Consider the following 24928-nt stretch of genomic DNA (forward strand, 5'->3'; position numbering starts at 1 on the left):
ATCTTGAGATCCTGAAGTGCTCCAAACTTGGATCCTTGACATGGAAACATGGTTCACCTATAATGAGACTGTCGATGTTGATAAGATTCCTTTTGCCAAATTGAAACTCTCTAGTGTCACTAAGGTTTTGGTCACTGAGCGACAATATCCTCAGGACCCTATCACCACATGGAATCAACTTGTCATAGCCTTAAAGGATACATTCTATCCTTCAAACTATGAGCGAGAATTGCACATCAAATGGCTTCATCTACGACAAGGATGACAAATGTTAGTGCAAGATTATATCTACCAGTTCAATCGACTAAGAATACTACTTTGGGTGCAAGAGCCAGCTGTTGCTCTAATCTTAAAGTTCAAGAGCGGCTTACAATAACATTTGTTTAGGGAGTTGAAATATACTACCCTGGAATCTCTTGATGATGAATTCAACCAAGCACAATTGGCAGAGGAAAAGCTAGTTGCCTAGTTTCATGCATCTTGACCTTCATTTTCTGTAGGTCCTCCAAAGGCTTTGAGTTCCTAGCCAAAACAAAAAATTTTCAAAGATAAATGTTCTTCTTCTTCCTCTTCATTTCAGTCTCCTTTTGATAATAAGAAATCTAAGTTTTATACTTATTGTAAAAAGAAGGGACATGAAAAGTCTGAATGTTTTAAGTTGAAAAAGAAGAATCTAATTATACAGTTTCATGATGAGGAAAGGAAAAATATTCCCATTGAGACTTTTGGTGATGATAAGAATTATGATGAGTTGAAAGGTAGACTCAACAAGGTCACCTTAATGAACCATCATTCTACTTCAGGGGGATGTGACAATTTGTTTGTCACTCGTGCATATTTAACACTAATTTTTCTGTGGATTGTATCATTGACAATGGATCACAGAAAAATTTGATTGCAAAGTCCATTGTTGACAAACTTCATTTGCCGATGGATCCACATCCTCATCCATATTCATTTGGATGGAAGGATAATGATTCATGCTTACAGATCACACACTCCTACACTGTCTCTTTTGCATTTGGCCCCAAGTTTATTGATAAGGTCACTTGTGATGCGACCATCATGGATTGTTGTGGTTTTTTGCTTGGTAAACCCTATCAGTGTGATAGGAAAGCTCACTATGATGCCTTTAATAACACCTATACCCTACAACAAGATAATAAAACATACCTAATAAAATGTACTAAGAGCATAGAAAATCTAGTACTTAGTTGTAGACAGGCAAGAAAAGCTATAAAAAGGCACAAGAGCTTGCATTAATTTTTATAAGGCCACAATATCAAAATTCTGAAGCAAAAGTCATTATTTCTAAGCCACATGCTACACTAGAACAATTGTTGCAAGAATATACACATGTATTTGAAGAGCCTAAAACACTTTCCCCAGATCGAGCGATCAATCACTCTATTGATCTTGTTCCTGCTGCATCTCTTCCTAATGCTCCAATGTATCGACAATCAATTGTTCAAAGTGATGAGATAAAAAGACAAATTCAAGAGATTTATTGTCTAAAGGCTTCATTAAACCAAGTACATCCCCTTGTGCTTCACCAATTTTATTGGTACTGAAGAAAGATGGAACTTGGTGTTTTTGTATTGAATTTTGGGCATTAAATAAGATTACCATAAAAAATCGATATACAATTCCATGCATTGATGACCTATTGGATGAACTTCAAGGTGAATTTTTTTTTCTCTAAGATTGATTTGAAAAGTGGGTATCACCAAGTTAGAGTTTAGGCTGAGGAAACATGGAAGATGTCTTTTAAAACTAAGATGGGACTTTTTGAGTGACTTGTGATGCCATTTGGTCTCACCAATGCAACTGCCACTTTCATGCGATTGATGCATGAGGTGTTTCATGATTGTTTGGACAAATTTTTTATCATCTATTTAGATGATATTATCATATTTTCTAAGACTTGGAAAGAGCATCTTCAACATTTGGAACGTGTTCTTTGCACTCTTTAGCAGAACAATTTGTATGCCAACTTTTCCAAGTGTTCTTTTGGTCAGACATCTATCTCCTATCTTGGGTATATCATTGATACACATGGTGTTCAAGTGGATCTTGTGAAAGTGGAAGTTCTTTTCAAGTGGCCTACTCCTTCAAATATCACTGAATTGAGGAGTTTTCTTGGTCTTGCCAACTTCTATCAGAATTTTATTCTACATTACTCAGACATTGCCACACCTTTACACCAATTGACAAAGACCAGTATTGCATTCAAGTGGATAGAAATTCACTCTCAAGCTTTCAACACATTGAAAGAAAAATTATGTTTAGCACATGTTCTTGTTCTACCAGATCTCTCACAACCTTTTGAGATTGAGATAGATGCTTTACAGTATGCACTTGAAGCTGTTTTGAAGCAAAATGGTCATCCCATGGCCTATCATTCAGAAAAATTTTCTTCTACTAAAAGGAACTACTCCACATATGATAAGGAATTATATGCATTGGTCCAAGCCATCAAGTATTGGAGGCATTATCTTTTGGGGAAAGAAACTTTTGTTCACATTGATCACTTGCCTCTACAACTTCTTCAATCTCAGAATAAAATTGAAGAATCTAGACATATGAAGTGGGCTTCATATTTACAATAGTTTCACTTGGTCATCAAGTTTAAGAAGGGAAGCACCAACAATGTTGCAGATTGTTTGAATCAACCTCCTACAACACATGTTTTAACTATAGTGACCACTTATCATTTGGGATTTCAAACATGGTCTTCTCAGTATGCTTTGGATCCTAATTTTGGCATGGCATACACTAGTCTTCAGAATCCTCCATCTTCCAATTTAACAGTTTCTCAAGATTTTTTATATCAAGGAAGGGTTACTCTACAAGTTGGATAAACTTTTTGTTCCTCGAGATCATCGAGCTTCCCTTCTCAAGGAGGCACATTCTACTCTTTATGGTGGTCATTTTGGCAAACAAAAAACACTTCATTATTTGTAGCATTTCTTCTATTGGCCTCATATGCAGTGGGATGTTCTACATTTCCTCAAGAGATGTGCAGTTTGTTGTTGCTCCAAACCAAGCAACAGAAAAATGTGCTTGAGTATTCCTTTGCCTATTCCTTCTTGTCCTTGGGAGAGCATTTCCATGGATTTGGTTAGTGTCTTTCCATTGACTTCTCATCATCATGATTGTGTTTTTGTGGTTGTTGATCGATTTAGAAAGATGGCTAAGTTCATTCCATGCCACAAGACAAGTTTTGCACATGACTTAGCCCAACTCTTCTTTGTCTTTTTTTGGAGATCTTTTGGTTTACCCACTAGCATTGTTTTTTATCATGACTTGCATTTTGTGGGCCATTTTTGGTGATCTTTGTGGAAGATCTTGGGAGTTTCCCTTAACTTCCCCACTTCTTTTCATCCTCAGTCAGATGGTCAAACTGAAGTTGTGAACTAAACTCTTATACAAAGTTTAAGGATTTATCATCTTAGCTCTCCTGCAAACTAAGATTTGAGCCTAACCCACATAAAGCATTCATACAACCAGGTAGTTCACTCATCTATAGATCACTCACCTTTTCAAGTATGTCTTGGTTGTCATCCTTTGGCTCCATATGAGTTGCCCTTATCCTTGCCATCTCCAGCCACTATGCATATTCAAAAAGAGAAAGATAAGGCCCAAGCCTTCATTCTACATTTGCAGAATCTTCAGTCCAAAGTAGTTCAAATTCTTCACAAGACTTAAGAAAATAAAAAACAACTTATGGATTGTCATCATGTCCCTCATACTTTTCAAGTTGGGGATAAAGTTTGGCTATACTTGGATAAACATCATTTCCAGGAGAAAGCACATAGCAAGGTCAAGCCACTTCGTTATGGGCCTTGCACTATTCTTCAGAAAGTAACCAAGAATGCTTTCTGACTTGATCTTCCAGCTCAGTTGGGAATCCATGATGTTGTTAATGTTGATCTTCTCAAATATTACCTTGAGTCAACACTAGGAATGATGAGGATTTATAGGGTATGCATAGGATATATATAAGTTATTAGCTTAGTACTATTTTTTTTTGTTTCTTATCATATATAAGTGTCAAAAATAAAAAGTGAAACGTGAAAAGTAAAATGTTAGTTTCCTAGTTGTTAGGAGGTTAGCATAAATTAGTATATCATGATTTTATTAGTTTATTTGTTATTCTTCTCCATCTCACGTTGAGATTTGGAAGAGTATATTATATTTCTTTTCTTTTCCATCTCACATGGAGATTTGGAAAATATTTCCAAATCCTTTATTTTAGGCATATTAATGCCTATATATTTGTAGCTTTCTCTTCATAGAGACATATTGGAATAATGAAATTTTGCAGCCTTGTTTGTAGAGAAATTATTTTGTTTGAATTTGTTCTCTGACTGCAGAGATTGTTATCTAATTTGTGGAATTTAATCTCTGTTTGTTGCTCTTTCTTTTCTTGTTCCACATCATGCATCTGTGAGTTTTTATCTTGAAACAATTTAGCAATTTATCATTTCTCATTTAGCATAATCATTTAGGTTTAAATAATTTGCATTGCATATCATAGTATCAGTTAACTATCAGTTATCAGTCCATTCTTCATATGCCATCTTGGAAGCTACCAGTGCTTGTCTGAGAGAAAATCATCTGCAACCAAGAATAGTGTTGTAGCATTTCTTTTATATTTTGTGAAACTAATATGCTGCAAGCAGTAATTTGAAGTGAAATTCAAGTCGACACAAATGCAGTAGTTACAGTAAAAAGAAAAAAGGAAGTGCAGGAGAAGAGTGTAGAAATCTCCATGTTGCAATAACAAATATCTATTGCATCTCAATAGATTAAGGAGCTAATGGAGAATCTAGATATAAAAGAAGATGAAGGCAAGCTCCTCTCAAAATATTTCATACTTTCCCCTCTTCCTCCTATATATTTTACTACCATAATCCAACATCTTTACACCTCTGGTTGGGAGAAAGTAAAGTAGTCCTTTTCCTCTTTATGGTTAGCCCTCAATTTTTTAGCGGATGCTCATTCACTGTATGCTGACACAAATAATACCATTGACCAGGTCATGCAGTCTATCATGCCCAAAAGTTAGTTAATTGGTTGTATCTTGTCTCCTATCAGGAGTTGGCTATGATAGGGATTGAAGATCACAAAACGATGGCAAATAAGGCAAATGAGATTGTAGACACCTAAAAATGGTCAACGCTTGCGGAGTCATACTTTAACATTTGCGCATTGCCTCATTTTAGGTTTTTGCATTGCATTAACATTTCTCCTATGTCACGCACTTGGTTTTTATCATTTGCAAGCATCGAGTCATTCTTCTACATTCTTCATCTGTCTCACTTTCAAATTTGGTCTTGTCAACAACAATCTTCAATCATGATTTTGGTCGATCTTTGTCCTTGTCAATCTTGTCATATTGCGATCGATTTGTCATCGATTCTTGTCCTCTTGTCAATTTTGTCAATTTGGATCAATTTGTCAGTGTTCCTCGTCAATTGGCGCCTATCAATTTGATCTTTTTATCAATCTTGATTAGTTTGTCAATCAATCAAAACATTTATTGCATTGGTCATTTATCAATTCAAAATCATTATCGGAATCAAATCGAATCAATTATCTTCAATCAAGACCTAATTGTCATTCTCGCATTGCTAACTCATTTAACCTTGTGTGTCATTTTTTTCCTCTAGGATTAATAAATTAATTATTTATCCTAAGTCTTCTCATCACAATTAAATGTTCATTTAATTGGCTAATTATTCCTCTTTTTGTGAATTAATTAATAAATGACAAATTATTAATTAATTTACCTAATTCTTAATTCCTAATTTTCATCAATTTCAATTTTCTAATTTCTTAATTCCTAATTTCAAATTCCTCCTATTTCTCTCCTAAATTCATGGGAATGACATGTCAATTTATCATAATTTGTCATAATTGACAATCAATCAATTTTTGACATAGAAGTTGTCATAATTTGTCATAAATTATCAATCAACAAATTGTGCATAGAAAGTGCATAATTTGTCATAATTTGTCATAATTGACACAATTGATTTGCAATTTCCATTTGAATTGAATCATGCTAATTTGATCATTTCTCCAATTTGTCTATAAATTGGATGAATTTCTTCAATCAAAGCTAATTGATAATCACTTGTTTGAATTACTTTGTCAAATCACACTTCGAGTATTCTAGAGCAATATCTTATCTACTTGCTTTCAATCATGATCATGCACTAGTAGGTGAGATCCACAACAAAACCTATTTGGAGAAGAAAGAAGAACAATGGAGCCGCATGGAAGAAGCATTCAAGTCTGCATCTGGTTTGCATAATCTTAGTTCTGTATGCTTTGTTTTTATGTCTCTATTGATAGTGTGTTTAGGATAGATCATTGCAATGAGCTTTTCGTGATTGGGCTAGATTAGTTTTTGATATATGCTTGTGATGATTTCCTAATTTCCTAACATATATTAATTGGTGAACCCGACATGAACACTAACCATCTAACCCCTTAACTGTGTTTTTGAGTGCTTTCAAGTTGATTTGCAGGCCAAAAACCCAAAAACAGGGTCGTGCAGGGTGTTCTGGGGACTTCTGCGCCTGTGTGAAGCAACTTGCACCTGTGTTGAAGACATTCTGTGCTTGTGTTAGACATTCTACACCTATGTCATGACTTCTGCACCTGTGTAAAGTCTAGAACAGAGGTAAAAATGCAATGTTTTACTTGAAAAATTGTCTTGTTTTTGCATTTTGTTTTCTATTTTTTTGGTTTTTGGTACTAATTATCTGTGTAGAATCTTGGCATACACATGGCAAAGAAAAAAAATCAAACTACTAACATGTTTTATGTAGATTTGATAGCCAAAGACTAAACATATCAAACTTCTAACTTGGGTTTTGTAGGTTGCCTTGGAGAAACAACCAAATCTTGTGTTTGCAATTAATTTTTAGGCACCTAGTGATTTCTAAATAGGTTGGAATGAACATGTTTTGCTTTGATTGTTGAGTGTGACATTGGAGTAGGAGAGTATGCTCTCATCCTTCTTAGGGTGATCAGAAATCCAGATCTTCGATACCATGCTCGTGTCTTTGATTGTGTGTCACCTTTAGAGGGCCTGCCTTCCCGACCACTTTGCTTTTACAAGCAAGTGATAATCGTGAGAAGGGAATGACCCAAAGTGAGTATAGCTAGAATACCTTGGCATTCTAACTCACTATAAACAAATACCTGATGAGCGAAAGCTTTGAAGGAAGCGTTACGTGGGAATTGTAGTTACTTGGGAAGTGATGACCCTTGGACTCTTTCTCATATCAACATCTAAGTAGGACCTCACGGTCTAAATCGTGCTTGCGCGACTACATTTGTTTGGTATCTTGATGGGCTTAATGTCTCAATCACGCTTGCATGACATCAAGGAGTAACATTTAACAGAAATCCTTACTAAACACCTTGTTTTTAGAGGCCAAAAACCCTTCTAGTTGCTTGAGAAGGACAAGTTCGGATACTTGGAAGAGATACTAAGTTTGCCATGGGGAGATTTCCATGGGGACTGATGCTTGGCTACCCTGAGAAGTGAGTGCCATGGAGGGAAGCCCGTGGGGTCAAGCATCTATGTATTCTCCTTGAATCCCATAATGAGTCTACCTCTCAAGTACCTAATGTCCTTGCCTACCATAAGAAATGTGTGAATGAGTATGATTGTCTTGAGTCTAAGTTGAAATATCTTGTCTTCTTTGCTTGTCAAAAGTTGAGATTGTATCTCATTTCAAAAACAAGACAAATTGATTCAGAACAAAGTTTAATACAAGAACATTTCATCCAACAAAGTTCAAAAATCTTCAAACATGCTTGTCAAACATTTGTCAAAATCTTGTCTCAACATTCATGTCACTTAGATTTAGGTTCATCCTAGGTTTGCATTTTGCAAGTTCATTATCAAGGTTAAGTTTCATCTAAGTCATACTCCTTTGCATATCAATAAGGGTCATCCATTTGCATGTGTCCTCTTGCATTAGAGTAATATCATTGTCATACATTCATGTTTGCATACCCTAGGTCTCTTCATTAAGCTTGGGTCATTATCATATCATATTAGGGTCACTTGCATACTTATTGTCCCTTTGCATATAGTCTCAAAAGCTAGGTCTTGTCATACTTGAGTAATCCAAATCTTTGGTAAACCCTAAGTCATTGTTAAGAAGTCTAGACCTTATCAAACCTTTTGTCCTTTTGTCATCAATATCATTTCATCAAACCTAGCTTAGTATCCAAGCATATAGGGGAGACATTGTCATCTTGTCCTTTTGTCACTTGGTCCTTTTGTCCTTTTGCGGTCTAGACATCATTTCAATTTCCTAAAGGTCTCTTTTAGATTTGCATTTCAAAAGTTTGTCAAAATCTTGAAAAACAACCAAAAACATAGATTGCATTTTCATCTATTTAAGTTTGCATTTAGTTGCATATCATATATTATCCGTGAAAAATTCCAAAAAATATTGCATTGCATAGTGACATGTCTATTGAAACAAGGTTTCAAGTACCAATGATGCAACAAAGTTTGACATATCAACCGACAATGCAATCACAATTCTATTCAACCCAACAACAAGGCAATATCGATCAAACTTTTTATGATGAAACAAGTCTCCAAATACAAAAACTAGAGGAGAAACTAGCTCAAGAAAATGAGATTTCGGAACAAAGAGTGAAAAACATTGAGAAGAATAGATCACAAATGTCCAAAATGTTTTGAAAATTTCCAGGTCAAAATCCAAAGATTGAGTCAATTGATGTAAGATCTCTTCTTGAACGATCAGACATACCAGCTCTCCTCTCCCAAATAGAGATGATGAAACAATTTCAAGAAAAGAGACAACATCAATTTCAACATTATGTGCCTCTACAACAAGAACAAGAAGGTGTTTACTATCAATCAGATTTTCAACCATCACAACCAATGGTTCAACCAATTGTTCAACATATACAGCCAACACAACCAATGGTCCAATTTCAACAATATGTCCAACCAACTATACAATGTCAACAAATGGTTCAACCAATGGTGGAATATCAACAAGTTCAACATCTCAATGTCAACAACCCCAACCAAACATTCAAAAACAAAGGTTGCAACATGCACCAAGCCAAGTTTCAAACATGTTGAAACAATTGAACCAAGTCCAATATCAAAACATGAAATCGAACCAACTCCCTGCCAAACAAGTTCAAATTCCAAATACAACCATGTCAAAACCTCAAAAGAAAGGTGGCTTTATTGCAATGCTCTTAAGGAACCTACCAAGTGAGTTCTTTGAGGAAGATAAAGATAATACACTTATGTCTAGCATGTTGGGAAAAATGGTGTCTCAACCTTGCATTTATATGAGGTTACTATTTATAGTAAGTTTTCATTTGAGCACGAAATAGTGCGAAACTCTCCCTAAAGGTTCTGGTTGGCTAGATAAGCATTCCGGTAAAGTTTCGTCGCAAGGTCACAGCTAGTTTTGAAGATATTAAAGTTTTCGTCTTGGAGGGGTGCAATAAAATGTTTAAACTTAATTTTGGGGACTTTAGAGGCTCCGAAATGCCCTGAAAAGTGGCCGTAACTGGTGAAGCTGGTTACGAGGTGATAGAGCACTTCGCGAGCTTTCCGGCGCTTCAAACGGTTCGTCAATCGGACACCCGGTTCTCAAGTTATGGCCTCCGGAAGTTTGTACTCCTGAAATAGGAAAAATAATTTGTATCGAATACATAAATGAGCTGTAAAAGGGAGCGACACGTGTTGATGTGTGCTTTAACATGTCATAGAAGGGAGATAAGGTCGGCTACACCTTATTGGGTGGTTTTAGCCCATGGTTTTGTAATACCGTTTGACGGTTTCTTGTATTGTATCTCCTATTTATGAGGTGTGTGAGATAGAGGTTGTGTGTAAGAGTCTCATGGCTATTGAGTTGCCTCTGAATCTCTGATTAGTGCTACTCCTGTGAAGAGCTTGCTCTGCAAGTATTTTGTAATCTGTTTTTGATTGCTGAATAAAATATTGAGCTGCTTTTGGAGGGTGGGGTTTTTCTCCCGAAAGGGTTTTCCCCACGTAAATCATTGTGTTGTGGTATGAATGCTATTATATCTATTTCTATTTTCTGTAACTGTTGTAATGATCTGAAAAAGTTTTGCATTACCCTCCTCTCAAGGTTAGTGTAGGAAGTTGTTTCCGCTACTTAACTTCCTTACAAGTGGTATCAGAGCCTGATCACCTTTGGTTTCAATTGTGGGCAGTTGGGTTTTTTGAACTAATCCAGATTTGAGTGGGAGCTTGTGCAGAAGACACTTTTTGATCCTATTGTAGGAATATTCAGATGGCGAGTTCGTCAGGGAGAATAGAGGTGGAGAAATTTAATGGAAGTAATTTTGAGATGTGGAAGCTGAAGATGGAAGATCTGCTAATAGATCGAGATCTTTGGGATGCTGTTGATGCGAATGTCCAAAGGCCCTCAGATCCTACTGTGGCAGCTCAGTTTGATGTTATGGACCGAAAAGCCAAGGGTCTAATCAGACTGTGCCTGGCAGACTCTGTTCTAATCAATGTCCATGAAGAGAACTCTGCAAAGAAGCTATGGACTAAGCTTGGTGAGATGTATCAAGTGAAATCTTTATTAAATCAAATTTTCTTAAGAAAGAAATTGTATTCCTTGAAGATGGAAGAGGGTGGACGAATTGCAGACCACCTAGAAGCATTCAATATGATTGTGGCTCAATTAGTATCCGTCGGTGTTAAGATGGACGAGGAGGAGAAATGTCAGATCTTGCTTTGTTCTTTGCCTGATTCGTGGGATTCTCTTGTTATGGCTATCGGTAGTACTTCTGTTGTTTTGAAATCTGAAGATGTGGTGGGTGCCCTACTCGGTGAAGAGATGCGAAGGAAGGTATCCATCAGTTCAAAGGAAGCCCTAACTGTTCGTGGAAGACCTAAGGAGAAAGGCAAGAAGAATGAGAAGCGCGGCAAGTCCAAATCCAAAAGGAGATCGAAATCTCCTGGAAAGTCCAAAGTCATTTGCTGGAATTGCGGTAAACCGGGTCACATCCGTAAGGACTGCAAAGAAGAAAAGAAGAAGAAAAAGAAAAAGTTCGATTCTGATTCTGAGTCCGACAAGGAAGATGGCGATGCATTTATTGCGGCTTTGGCGACTCATGCAGGTAATGATGCCTGGCTAATTGACTCAGGTGCATCTTTTCATATGACTTCCAATAGAGATTGGTTTTCTGAATATGAAGGATTTAATGGAGGTAAGGTGTACTTGGGTGATGATTCACATCTAGACATTGTTGGTCGAGGTAAGGTTAGAATCAGGTTTTCTGATGGTAGAATAAAAAGGATTAATGGTGTGCTGCATATCCTTGGATTAAAAAGAAACCTGTTATCTGTGAGCAAACTGATAGATGCAGGTGTGCAGGTAGTCTTTTCTGGAGCAGGATGTAAGATGATTAAGGGTGCTATGGTAGTTGCTAGAGGTGTCAGGTTTGGCACTTTGTATAAGCTTGAAGCATACACTGTTGAGTGTAATAGCACTTCTGTAAAGAGTAAATCTGCGGATACTTCACTGGAAGATTTGAAGGTTTCACCTTCAGTAGATGGAAATGGTTTTTGGGTACCTAAGGGTGCTCTTTCGTCTGAAGCAAAGTTACCTGCAGAGAAGACTATGTTATGGCACCAGAGACTTGGCCACATTGGAGAAAAGGGTCTAAGGACCTTGAAAAATAAAAACCTTGTTGAAGGTTTGAATGACTGTAACCTTGACTTTGATTTCTGTGAGCATTGCATTTATGGAAAACAAAACCGCGTTCAGTTTTACTCGAGTTCTCATAAAACTTGTGGTGTTTTGGATCTTATCCATTCTGATGTGTTTGGTCCAGTAGATGTCTCTTCGATTGGAAAATCCACATATTATGTTTCATTTATTGATGATTTTAGTAGAAGGACATGGGTATATTTTCTAAAGAGTAAATCTGAAGTTTTTAGTCGTTTTAAAGAATTTAAAGCAATGGTTGAGTTGCAGACTGAAAAGAAAATAAAATGTTTGAGAACTGATAATGGCGGTGAGTTTTGCTCTAATGATTTTGATAGATTCTGTAAAGACTATGGAATTAACAGGCAGAAGACAACTCCGTATTCTCCACAGCAGAATGGAGTTGCAGAAAGAATGAACAGGACACTGATGGAAAAGGCTAGGAGTATGTTGAGTGGTGCTGGTCTTGAACAAAAGTTTTGGGCTGAAGCTGTTGCCACTGCTTGCTACCTGATTAACAGGTCTCCTACATCAGCTCTTGTTGATAAAACGCCTATGGAAGCATGGTCAGGTCACAAGCCTTCATTGAGACATCTTAGAGTTTTTGGTTGCGAGGCATATGCACATGTGCCAAAGGAGAAGCGAACAAAGTTGGAGAACAAGGCTGTGAAATGTATCTTCATCGGGTATAGTTATGGTGTGAAAGGATACAAGCTTTGGGACCCTGTTGCACAAAAGGTAATTCACAGTAGAAGTGTTATTTTTAGAGAAATTAAGTCTCCTTCTGTTACATTGCAGCCAGAACAGACTAAAAAAGAAGATGTGATTCAACTCCCTTCTACACCTGAAAGAGTTGAATCAAGACCCCTAGATAGGCAAGAATTTGAGGAGAGCTCGTCTAGCTCTGAATCTTTAGAAGAGGAGGAAGAACCTCCAACTCAGCTTGTTCGAAGGTCTACAAGACATAGACAACCACCTGAAAGGTATTCACCTGATGATTGGAGATGTATTTTTGCTCTGAATACTAGTGTGGATGAACTGAAATCTGTAGAAGAGGCATTAGGTATGAATGATGCAGAATCCTGGAAGATTGCTATGGAGGAAGAAATGGCAGCTTTGAAAAAGAATGATACATGGGATCTTGTACCATTGCCTGAAGGACGAAAACCTGTTGGTTGTAAATGGGTGTTCAAGAAAAAGATTGGTTCAAATGGAAGCATTGAAAAGTATAAAGCAAGGTTAGTTGCAAAAGGCTACTCTTAGGTTGAGGGTGTTGATTACGGTGAGATATTTTCTCCTGTTGCAAAAATGACGTCCATTAGATTTTTGCTTTCTATTGCTACTGCTTATGATTTAGAGGTTGAGCAAATGGATGTGAAAACTGCTTTCCTTCATGGTGATTTGGAGGAAGATATTTATATGACACAGCCGGAGCACTATGTGGTGAAAGGCAAAAGTAATTTGGTCTGTAAATTGAAGAAATCTTTGTATGGCCTCAAACAAAGTCCTAGGATGTGGTACCAGAAATTTGATACATATGTGTTGAGTTTGGGATTTGAACGTTCTAAATCAGATCATTGTGTTTATTATAAATCTTATGGTGATCATTTCTTATTCATTGCATTGTATGTTGATGATATGTTATTCATTGGTAAAGGGAAAGGTATGATTTCAGAATTGAAGTCTCAGCTCGCTACTAAATTTGAAATGAAAGATCTTGGTGCAGCAAAGCACATTCTTGGGATGGAAATTAGAAGAGATAGGGTGAACAGAAAGCTATGGCTAGGCCAAAGTAAGTATGTGAATTCAGTGTTACAGAGGTTCAACATGCAGAATTGTAGACCATTGAGTGTTCCTTTTACAGTTGGAATGAAACTATCTATTTCAGATTGTCCTACATCCCCATTGGAGATGGAAGACATGAGAAGAGTGCCTTACCAGAGTGCGGTTGGAAGCTTAATGTATGCTATGGTCTGTACTAGACCAGACATTGCCCAAGCAGTGGGAGTACTTTCTAGATATATGTCTAATCCTGGTAGAGTTCATTGGGATGCAGTCAAAAGAGTCTTCAGATATTTGAAGGGTACTTCAGAGTATTCTTTGTGTTATCATGGTAATTCAGTTGGAGACATGACTTCCCTTGATATCCATGGTTATGTAGATTCAGATTGGGCAGGTGATATTGATAGCAGAAGATCCACCAGTGCTTATGTGTTTACTTTGTTTGGTGGTGCAATTAGTTGGATGAGTAAGCGACAGGCTGTGGTTGCTTTATCCACTACTGAAGCAGAGTATATGGCAGCTACTCATGCTTGTAAAGAGGCCATTTGGCTTAAGAGACTGTGTTCGGATATTGGAATAAAACAAGGTACAGTGACAGTTTACTGTGACAGTCAGAGTGTAATTAGCCTAGCTAAGAACCCGACATTTCATGCCCGGACCAAACATATTGATGTTCAGTATCATTTTGTTAGAGATATGGTCGAAGATGGTAGGGTGAAGCTGGTTAAGGTGGACACTTTGATGAATGTTGCAGATGCTTTAACTAAGGCTGTGAGCACAGAGAAGTTCAGATGGTGTTCAGAGTCTATGGGCCTTATGGCCCCTAGCAATTGATTCATTGTGTTAACATTCCCTTTCGCTCATGCAAGGTGTTCGACAAGTGGGAGATTTGTTGGGAAAAATGGTGTCTCAACCTTGCATTTATATGAGGTTACTATTTATAGTAAGTTTTCATTTGAGCACGAAATAGTGCGAAACTCTCCCTGAAGGTTTTGGTTGGCTAGATAAGCATTCCGGTAAAGTTTCGTCGCAAGGTCACAGCTAGTTTTGAAGATATTAAATTTTCATCTTGGAGGGGTGCAATAAAATGTTTAAACTTAATTTTGGGGACTTTAGAGGCTCCGAAATGCCCTGAAAAGTGGCCGTAACCGGTGAAGCTGGTTACGAGGTGATAGAGCACTTCGCGAGCTTTCCGGCGCTTCAAACGGTTCGTCAATCGGACACCCGGTTCTCAAGTTATGGCCTCCGGAAGTTTGTACTCCTGAAATAGGAAAAATAATTTGTATCGAATACATAAATGAGCTGTAAAAGGGAGTGACACGTGTTGATGTGTGCTTTAACATGTCATAGAAGGGAGATAAGGTCGGCTACACCTTATTGGGTGGTTTTAGCCCATGGTTTTGTAATACCGTTTGACGGTTTCTTGTATTGTATCTCCTATTTATGAGGTGTGTGAGATAGAGGTTGTGTGTAAGAGTCTCATGGCTATTGAGTTGCCTCTGAATCTCTGATTAGTGCTACTCCTGTGAAGAGCTTGCTCTGCAAGTATTTTGTAATCTATTTTTGATTGCTGAATAAAATATTGAGCTGCTTTTGGAGGGTGGGGTTTTTCTCCCGAAAGGGTTTTCCCCACGTAAATCATTGTGTTGTGGTATGAATGCTATTATATCTATTTCTATTTTCTGTAACTATTGTAATGATCTGAAAAAGTTTTGCATTACCCTCCTCTCAAGGTTAGTGTAGGAAGTTGTTTCCGCTACTTAACTTCCTTACATAGCAATGCCTCATCCCCCCACAAGCAAATTGACTCTCCAGTGGCATCTATCCCTACACCTCTAGAAGTTTCACAAGAACCTTCCATATTGTCCTCATCAAACAATACACCCAAGGATGCAATTATCCAAGAGCTATCCATAATTGATTGCCAAGATAATCCAATTCATGATGCACATCCTTGTCATGTTTTAAAAATACAAGACCCAATGCCACCATGCACTTTATTGCCATTACCTGTTTTAGAGGACTCCATTCGAAGTCCTTCTTCCTCATGTTCAAGCATTGATTCCTTGCCAGAATCCATCAAAAATGTTCAAAGTGCATTTCCTTCATGCCAAAACATTGATTCCTTGTCAGAATCCCCCATGCATATCCAAAGTCCAACCTCATGTCAAGACGATAATTTAGAGCATGAAGAAACGTGTCTTGAAATAGATGAAGATCAAGATCCCGAAACCTTATCATCCCATCCAATTGTTGACCAAGATCTCATCTTCCTAGAAACTCATGACGATTCCCCTATTCTTGTCCATCCTATCCAAAGTCTTATTGACACTCCATTCCCCGAACAAGATCAAGATATCCCAGTTCATCCAATCCCAAATGATCCCCTTCCATTCCAAGAACACAATATCCTTTCAAATCCCATTGACATTCCACTTCCTAAAAAAGATCAAGATATCCTTTCCATCCTTTATGATGATCCCATTGAAAGTCAAGAGCAAAGCACCTTCGAAGAGGATTCCAATGATCTTCCTCCTTGTCAAGATCAAATTATTCCTTTAAATCCTCCACAAGATCCTTTTGTTCCTCCATCTCCTTGTCTTAATGCTCCATATACACTCCAAGATCACATTTCTTTTGATGATCCCATTATTTCTTCGATTCCATCTCTTGAAGAATCTGTCATTGAACCATGTCCACTACATGATCCTAATCCCCTTCATGATTCTAACGTGTCAGTGCAAGATGTTCATGAACCCTCGACATGCATAATGGGTTCTTCCACTTTGGTGCAATCCGATCCACTTCAAGATCTCATTATTTCTCTCATATCATATCCACCTCATAATGGACTCGCGTCTTCTTCCCAAAGCAAAGAGTATCCTATTAGTCAAAATATTGATAAAGGCAAAAGGGTAGACCTTCACAAGCAAGAACCCTTCCATATCAAAGAATATACTAATGGTCATGGCTACAGAGCTCACACTCAAGGCATTGGTATCCCTTCAAAGTCAAAATCCAAATGTCCACCTTCCCCATCATCACTTCCATCCATTCTAGGTCCCTATATCCCTCCATCTCCTACGCAACATCAGCAAAGGCACACATCTTGGAGAACCTTCCATCCATCCCACATGCCTCCATATCATTCCCATCCACATCAACATTCATTCCCTCTTCCAAGCAATTTGGATGCCAAGTATAAGCATCATAAGTCTAGCAATCCACATGTATTCAAGGATCAACATGTCCAATATAATCGACATGTCAAAACAAAGAACAATATGATCTATAAAGAAAAAAATATATCCAAAAGGCCACAAAAGCCCACTGAGAAAAATAAAGAAAAGTCAAAATATATATGGGTTCCTAAATCCCTTGTGCAAGCAATGCACTCCAAGGAACCACAAAAGCATGAAAAATCAAAAACCATGTGGATCCCCAAGAAGCTCCTTGAAGCACAAAAAGAACAACCCAGATTGGCATCTAAAATTGTTGTTCCTCCATCTAAACTTTCCAAGTCTATTCCTCCATCACCTTCTTCATCCGTTTTGGGCCCTTATGTCCCAAAATCCCAATCTATTTCTCCATCCAAATCTCAATATCCAAAATACATTTGTCCTCCATCAGTCCATCACCCCTCAAGGTGTGTGCCAATGTCGATCTTGCCAAAATTTCCATCCAGTGAAGCCCAATTCTTCCAATACCCTATCCATTATCCAATGCATATTTTCCATCCTTCGATCCCTTTGATCCAATCCTTTGCATAAATCCTTGCCTTAGTTTCATCTCATTTTCCATGTCCTTATCCTACCAACATCTTTGAGCATACTTTTAAAGGTCATGGTTCATTTTTTTTCAAAGCTACTATCCAAACAAAAAGATGCTTGAGTCCTTCTTCCATCCCCTATCATGTGTCCATCTTCTTCTAAAAAAGCCAAAATACAAAAACAGTGAAAAAAAAAAAAAGACAAAAGAAAAAAAAAAAAAAGAAAAAATAATTCGTCCACTGGTGAAAACCTGGCAAACAGGCGCCTTGGGCAAGTACCGTGATGAAAACCTGGAAAATAGGCGTCATGCATAATCTATGAACTTCTTGCACACCACACTTGGGGGCAGGTTTCCGGGTAGGTTTCTTCCTTCATATCCTATTGCCCTTCATTATCCTATCATACCATGTCATTACCCTTCCTATCCTATTGTCCCTCATGTCCAATTTCCCTTTCCACCTTTGATCTTGACAAGGCTGAGGATCTTCATGAGCATCATACATCTTGTTTGCAGCTTTTCGTCTATCGTAGCTTTTGGTCATTTATCCATTTGCTTATTACAACCTTTCATCCATATTCCCTATCTTATTGCAACTTTCTGCCACTATCCCTTAGCCAATCCTGACCTTCAGTCCATGTTCCTTATCCATTCTTGGTCTTGCTTATCCTATCCATATCTTATCACTATCCATACACTCTTTCTGTCCCTTGATCTTGATCTGACATAAGGATGTGAAATGCAAAATTTAAACATATTTTTCAAAAACCTCTTGACATGTCCCTCATGCCATGTTCCTGCTTTACATTGTCATATCTAGTCTCTTGTCCCATCACGCAATAGCCCTTGAAAATTGCATCCACGTTGTCTCCATGATAAAAGGCCTTTGTCTTCCCTCTATCCACCAACATTTCAGAAAGCCTATTTATTCACCTGTCATATTCCTTGCCTTGCTAGACATTGGGGGCAAAAAAATTCAAAAAAAATTGATTGAAAAATGTCTTGAAATAAATTCATAAAAATCAAATAATGTCCTAAAAAAAGTCTTAAAAAATTGAAAAATGTCCTGAAAAAAGTCTTAAAAATTGAAAAAATGTCCTGAAAAAAGTCTTAAAAAATTGAAAAATGTCCTGAAAAAATTCATAAAAATCAAATAACGTCCTGAAATAAAATCCAAAAAAATCAAATAATGTCCTGAAAAAAATCCCTAAAAAGTCAAATAAAGTCCTGAAAAAATGAACACAAAAAAATTATAAAACTCGAAAAGCAAAAACAAAAATACGTCCCCTTTGAGCATTGACAAATCACTGAGCATACATCCAATGACAATCAATTCAACACTACGCTTTAATGAAATCATGCATTAACAGATGAACTTTTCAATCAAACCAAGCATTTAAACTGATCAAAATTGTCTTATCAATCAAACATCAACATCGATATCACTCGTCCTTGGCATACTATCATGGGTCTTATACAGGGTGTGGTATATTCGAAACTAGACTGTGTCCTATCTTAGACGGGGTACCACATGTCCTAAAACCAGACAGCATGATCATCTTATCAGCACTTTCAACTTTTGACAATGAAGATCAAGATGTTTGTTTGATTTGCTTGAATTTGTGCATCTTATTTTCTTATTGATTTTGGCTTCGATCATGTTCCTATGTTGCTCGATGATGTCACTGAGTGATTTAGAGTGACTAGGATGGCTCATGGTCCCTTTCTTTTTTTGATTGTGATTGTCGTTTGTCTATGATGTGTTTGTCTTTTGCAAAAAGGGTTGCATTTCAGCTCTGGCCTTCAATGCCATGATGCTACGCATCCATTTTGCTACATAAAAATAAAGGTTCTCACCTACAAAGTGCATCACTGAAAGCAAGTTTTTTTTCGTCTCTAACTATCTTTTATCTCATTTCTTCTTACTAACGTTTCTTCTGGTAGTTTGGATAGTCAGTTCGGTCTAGTGCTCTGATCCCCACAAACATATGTTGTATCTTGCATTCATTGGTTAGTACATTTGCATTTATATCCAATATCATCTCATGCATTACATCAAGCATTTTATCCATTTCATATCATAAATGCATCAAAAATACATAAAAATACATCCATACATGTTCATACACAGTGCATAAGTCATCCATACATGAAAAATAACATAAGTCATAACACATTGCATCCCATCATATCGATGCATATCATATCACCTATCATAATAATATCAGAGTACAAAATCGGACTGTCTGTCCTAAGTATGGCCCGCAGGCTGACTACATAATATCAAGCTACATATGTCATCTATCTATCCTAAGGAGTACGTGCCTCTATCGCTAGGTGCTCCCTCTGTCCTCCTCATCCCTGCCCTATCTCGCGGATGATGTCCCTCCTGGTCCTGGCTGTGGTGGTCTCATAGGTCCACTTACCCCCATGCTGCTCAATGACCTCCGAGAGCGTGATCTGCTCTCTATCCTCGATCGTGCCTGATATGAAGGTGCTCTCTGCTCTGGTGGAACTGCACTCTCATATAGTGTCCTCCAATATAGTCTCTCCTCGCCCGTCTCTACCAGCATCTGTGCCATCTCCCGTGCACTGGCATCCCTAATTGACCCAATGAACTCAGTGACTCTCTGTCCCTCTCGCTGTGCCTAAGCTATTGTTGTATCTCGTTCTATCCTCAAGATGGCATTCTATCTCTCCAATGTCATAATATAATCATTCTGACTCGCTATGGTAGCCCTGCACATATCCATCTCCTCTGTCCTAGCTGTCCCTGGCTCTATAGGAATATCCTACAATGTCTCCTGATTAGCTGAGTCTGGCTCATCATCGTCCTCCCCTCCATCCTCGCCATCATCATCCTCCCCACCATCATCTCCATCCTTGTCACCCCCCTCATCCTCATCATCCTTGTCATCCTCCTCGTCCTCATCATCTCCCTCCTCTCCTGTGAGTGGGAAGTCCTCTTGTCGCCTCGGTACTGGAATATCAGGATCAGTCAAAGGCACTAGCCGTCATCATGCAAACCATGTCTCATACTCCTCTGTCATCCCGGCATCCACCACATCTGACCTCCAATCCCACTATCTTTGATGTAGCTGTGCAAAGTTGGTATATGCTATGTGTGGCTGAATCATATTCCCCCACTGACTTGTCTCTCTGTGCGACTGGGCAAACTATGCCATCCTCCTAGGTACATCCTGCCTCTTTCCAAACTATCGTCTAACCCTCTCTAGCAGGTACATCTCAATCACTCTCTGGCGATTCACTGGTCACCCAATCAGGTACCTCTCCTGTCTACAATATGGTAGCTCCTCATGATCATCTGACCATCCCGGGCAATCAAGATATGGCCTCCATGTGAACTCTCTCAGTCGGTCTAGCTCATGTCGCCAGTACAATATATATCCAAATTGACCCTGTCTCAGTGCTCCCCCATAGCAATACACATATGGTCGGTGTGGTACAACCTGTCTCTCTGTAATCGGTCGACATATGGCTATGTGCTCAAATGCCCATACCTGAAGCAATGTGACTCCACAGCTCAATGTCTGCACTCCCTGATATGCTATCTGATGCAGCTGAAAATAGAGCATAGCTAGTACACATGGTCCCCACGTGTACACCGTCCCCTCTGTTGCCATCCACTCTAGCACTCTTCCCCATCTAATAGGGAATCCATGTCCTCATCTATCCCCTACTAGAAGGCATGCTATCACAACTGCTATCACCACATATCGTCAGTCATACTCTGCAGCCATGCTCTCCCAGCCGATCTCCCTCTTGACAATGTCTAGATCATCTGCGTCACACTCAAATAGCCTACACAAGACATCTCTCCCTGTCACTGGGTCATACTCTATCATCTCCCCATGAATCAGAATGCGGAGGATGCGCCATACATCCTTTAGAGTCACAGTCGCCTCGCCAGTCGCTAGATGGAATGAGGAGGTCTCCGAATGCCATCGCTCTGCCAATGCGGTAATCAATCTTGTGTTTGCCCTAATCTCGGGCATGAATGAGATGTAATATATGCCAAGTCCTGCTAATGTATCTCTGTCTGTGCTCCTGAGTCTATGTCATAGCATGAAACAGTCTGGTCGATTCTCCTGCGTGATCAACGGATACTGTCGACTCTGCATCACAATTGAGGCATATTTTTGTCAGTTTTAGGGTTTGCTCCTATGGGTTGCCTTTCCTCATTTTCATGTCCAAATCAGGGTGTTTTTCATCTAATCTGACCTATCCTACCCTTATCCCCCCTCTTCGGATCATTTGCATGTCATTTTGACCAAAATTAGGGTTTCCATTGCACAATTGCGCCTGTGTCAGGTGACCTGTGCTTGTGTCTTCCTACACAAGCATAGAAGACTCTACACAAGCGTAGGATTCACCCTACACAAGCATAGGAGTCCTTTTCGGCATCCCCTGTGGGCCCCGCAATGTCCCGCAAGCAATCAAAATTCATGAAATTGAAAACATGGGTTTTTGAGATCCATACCGCTGCTCCTACATCGTCCGATCATCTGAATGTGTGTACATGTTCCCCGAGGTGATCCGCCATTGGAATTTTTGCCATCTATCTGCAAGTGTCCTTTTCCAGAGCAACAAATTCTCCTCTTTGGCTAGTGCAAATGAGCAATTTTCACTCTCTTAGTCCCATTTATAGATCTTTGCCAGTGCATAGATGGATGTGCATCCTCTCCATCTTATGTTGGTCACGGTCTATTGTGTCATTAATTGCTTGTCCTTCACGCATCCGATCTCCGATTGTCAGTCCGTTCGATCATATCATTTTTATCGATCAATTAGCCTCTTTTCTGCATGTTTCCAGCCAATTCCTCGAGGGGGCATGCATATGTCATTGTCAGTTGTCTGGGGCATTTTCATTATTGTTCTTTGAAACAATGCTTAAAATCACATTGTCTCAAAGAGGGGCAAAATGTAGACACCTAAAAATGGTCAACGCTTGCGAAGTCATACTTTAACATTTGCACATTGCCTCATTTTAGGTTTTTGCATTGCATTAACATTTCTCCTATGTCACGCACTTGGTTTTTATCATTTGCGAGCATCAAGTCATTATTCTACATTCTTCATCTGTCTCGCTTTCGAATTTGGTCTTGTCGACAATAATCTTCAATCATGATTTTGGTTGATCTTTGTCCTTGTCAATCTTGTCATATTGTGATCGATTTGTCATCGATTCTTGTCCTCTTGTCAATTTTGTCAATTTGGATCAATTTGCCAATGTTCCTCGTCAATTGGCGCCTATCAATTTGATCTTTTTATCAATCTCGATTAGTTTGTCAATCAATCAAAACATTTATCGCATTGGTCATTTATCAATTCAAAATCATTATCGGAATCAAATCGAATCAATTATCTTCAATCAAGACCTAATTGTCATTCTCACATTGCTAACTCATTTAACCTTGTGTGTCATTTTCTTCCTCTAGGATTAATAAATTAATTATTTATCCTAATTCTTCTCATCGCAATTAAATGTTCATTTAATTGGCTAATTATTCCTCTTTTTGTGAATTAATTAATAAATGACAAATTATTAATTAATTTACCTAATTCTTAATTCCTAATTTTCATCAATTTCAATTTTCTAATTTCTTAATTCCTAATTTCAAATTCCTCCTATTTCTCTCCTAAATTCATGGGAATGACATGTCAATTTGTCATAATTTGTCATAATTGACAATCAATCAATTTTTGACATAGAAGTTGTCATATTTTGTCATAAATTATCAATCAACAAATTGTGCATAGAAAGTGCATAATTTGTCATAATTGACACAATTGATTTGCAATTTCCATTTGAATTGAATCATGCTAATTTGATCATTTCTCCAATTTGTCTATAAATTGGATGAATTTCTTCAATCAAAGCTAATTGATAATCACTTGTTTGAATTACTTTGTCAAATCACACTTCGAGTATTCTTGAGCAATATCTTATCTACTTGCTTTCAATCATGATCATGCACTAGTAGGTGAGATCCACAACAAAACCTATTTGGAGAAGAAAGAAGAACAATGGAGCCGTATGGAAGAAGCATTCAAGTCTACATCTGGTTTGCATAATCTTAGTTTTGTATGCTTTGTTTTTATGTCTCTATTAATAGTGTGTTTAGGATAGATCATTGCAATGAGCTTTTTGTGATTGGGCTAGATTAGTTTTTGATATATGCTTGTGATGATTTCCTAATTTCCTAATGTACAGAGATCATTAATTGCAATAAGACCACTATCCAGGATGCATCTAGCTTGACAACATTCAAATCCTTGATCATGCTCATAAGGGACTGATTCAAATAATTTATGAAGAGTTGGCTTCCTTTGCCTTTCCTTCCTAATGATTCAGTGATGCAAGTTAAGCATGTTGTGGACCTGATAGAGCAAAAATAGTGGAACCAACTATATCTCCAAGCAATGGGTAAAGCTCCTGATGCAAGTGACATTGAAGAATTGTTTTACCCCATAGCTCAGCTTCATATTCTACTGGAGAAGACCTATAATGAGTTAAACACTCTGTCATTCAAAAAAATCATCGATCTGGAAGAAGACATTGAAAGCCTTAAATCTCAAGTACTGTGCTTAGAAGATGATTGGATTTCATTGCAAAATCCCCTCGACCAACTCTTCAAAGCGAGTGCACAGATCGAGTCTGCAGACATCATGCCACAGGCAGGATTTCAGTAGAAGTTGCCAAAAAACTATGGATTTATAATCCACTTTGTTCATAAATGGGCCTTTTTGTTTTGTCTAAGTTCACGACCTCCATTTTATTAAATAAGCAAAAGGGTTGTAGTTTGTAGTTCATGCAAATTTGCCACGTGTTAGCATGGAACACATTTTGGAGAGCCTTCTCTTTTTTTGCTGCAAATTGATGCAGGAGCACCTTTCAAAGGGCTCCCACCATTTGATTTTGATTGTGTTCTTGCTTCTTTAAGAATCCATTGTATATAAAATAAGAGCCATGTGCTCATTGGTCCTAGTTTAGGTCCTAGTTGAGGTCCTAGGGTCATAAGTCAAAGTTGAGTTTTTCTTGAAAGTAGAGGGTATGTGTGCCTTTGAGGTGTTTAAAGTCCTTCTTAGCATTGTGGTGTCCTTAGCATAGCCCAATGTGGGTCTAGGAGTCAAGAAAAGCAACATTGAGAAAGTTGCTCAAAAGTTGCAAAAGTTGCATGACAACTTTTCAAAGTTGTCAAGCAACTTTTCCACCTAGTAGGTCAAGATCTTTAGTTTATCATGGAAAACCCTAATATGGGCACACAAACTGAGGAAAGGGTAGTATATTTAGTTGCAAACCCTAAGATAATGGGTTGGATGTCAGTTGTTGTACGGCTCAAGAAAAGTGACTTGACTGTGACTACAATTTTGTTACCAATCGGCACAAATGGAGCAAGAAAAGATTATTAATGGATTGATTTTTGAGAAAAACTATGTTGAGAGTCTTATATGGTGTATTTACTTCCATTTTGAGCATTTAGATTAGGTTTTTTTTTGCAAGTGTGGTGTGTTTGTAAATATTTTGTAAATTACCTTCTCACTATCCAGTTTTGGACTGTTTTGAGAAACTGGGTTGATAA

This window comes from Cryptomeria japonica, chromosome 2 (genome assembly GCF_030272615.1).
Source record: "Cryptomeria japonica chromosome 2, Sugi_1.0, whole genome shotgun sequence".
In the NCBI taxonomy this organism is placed as follows: Eukaryota; Viridiplantae; Streptophyta; class Pinopsida; order Cupressales; family Cupressaceae; genus Cryptomeria; species Cryptomeria japonica.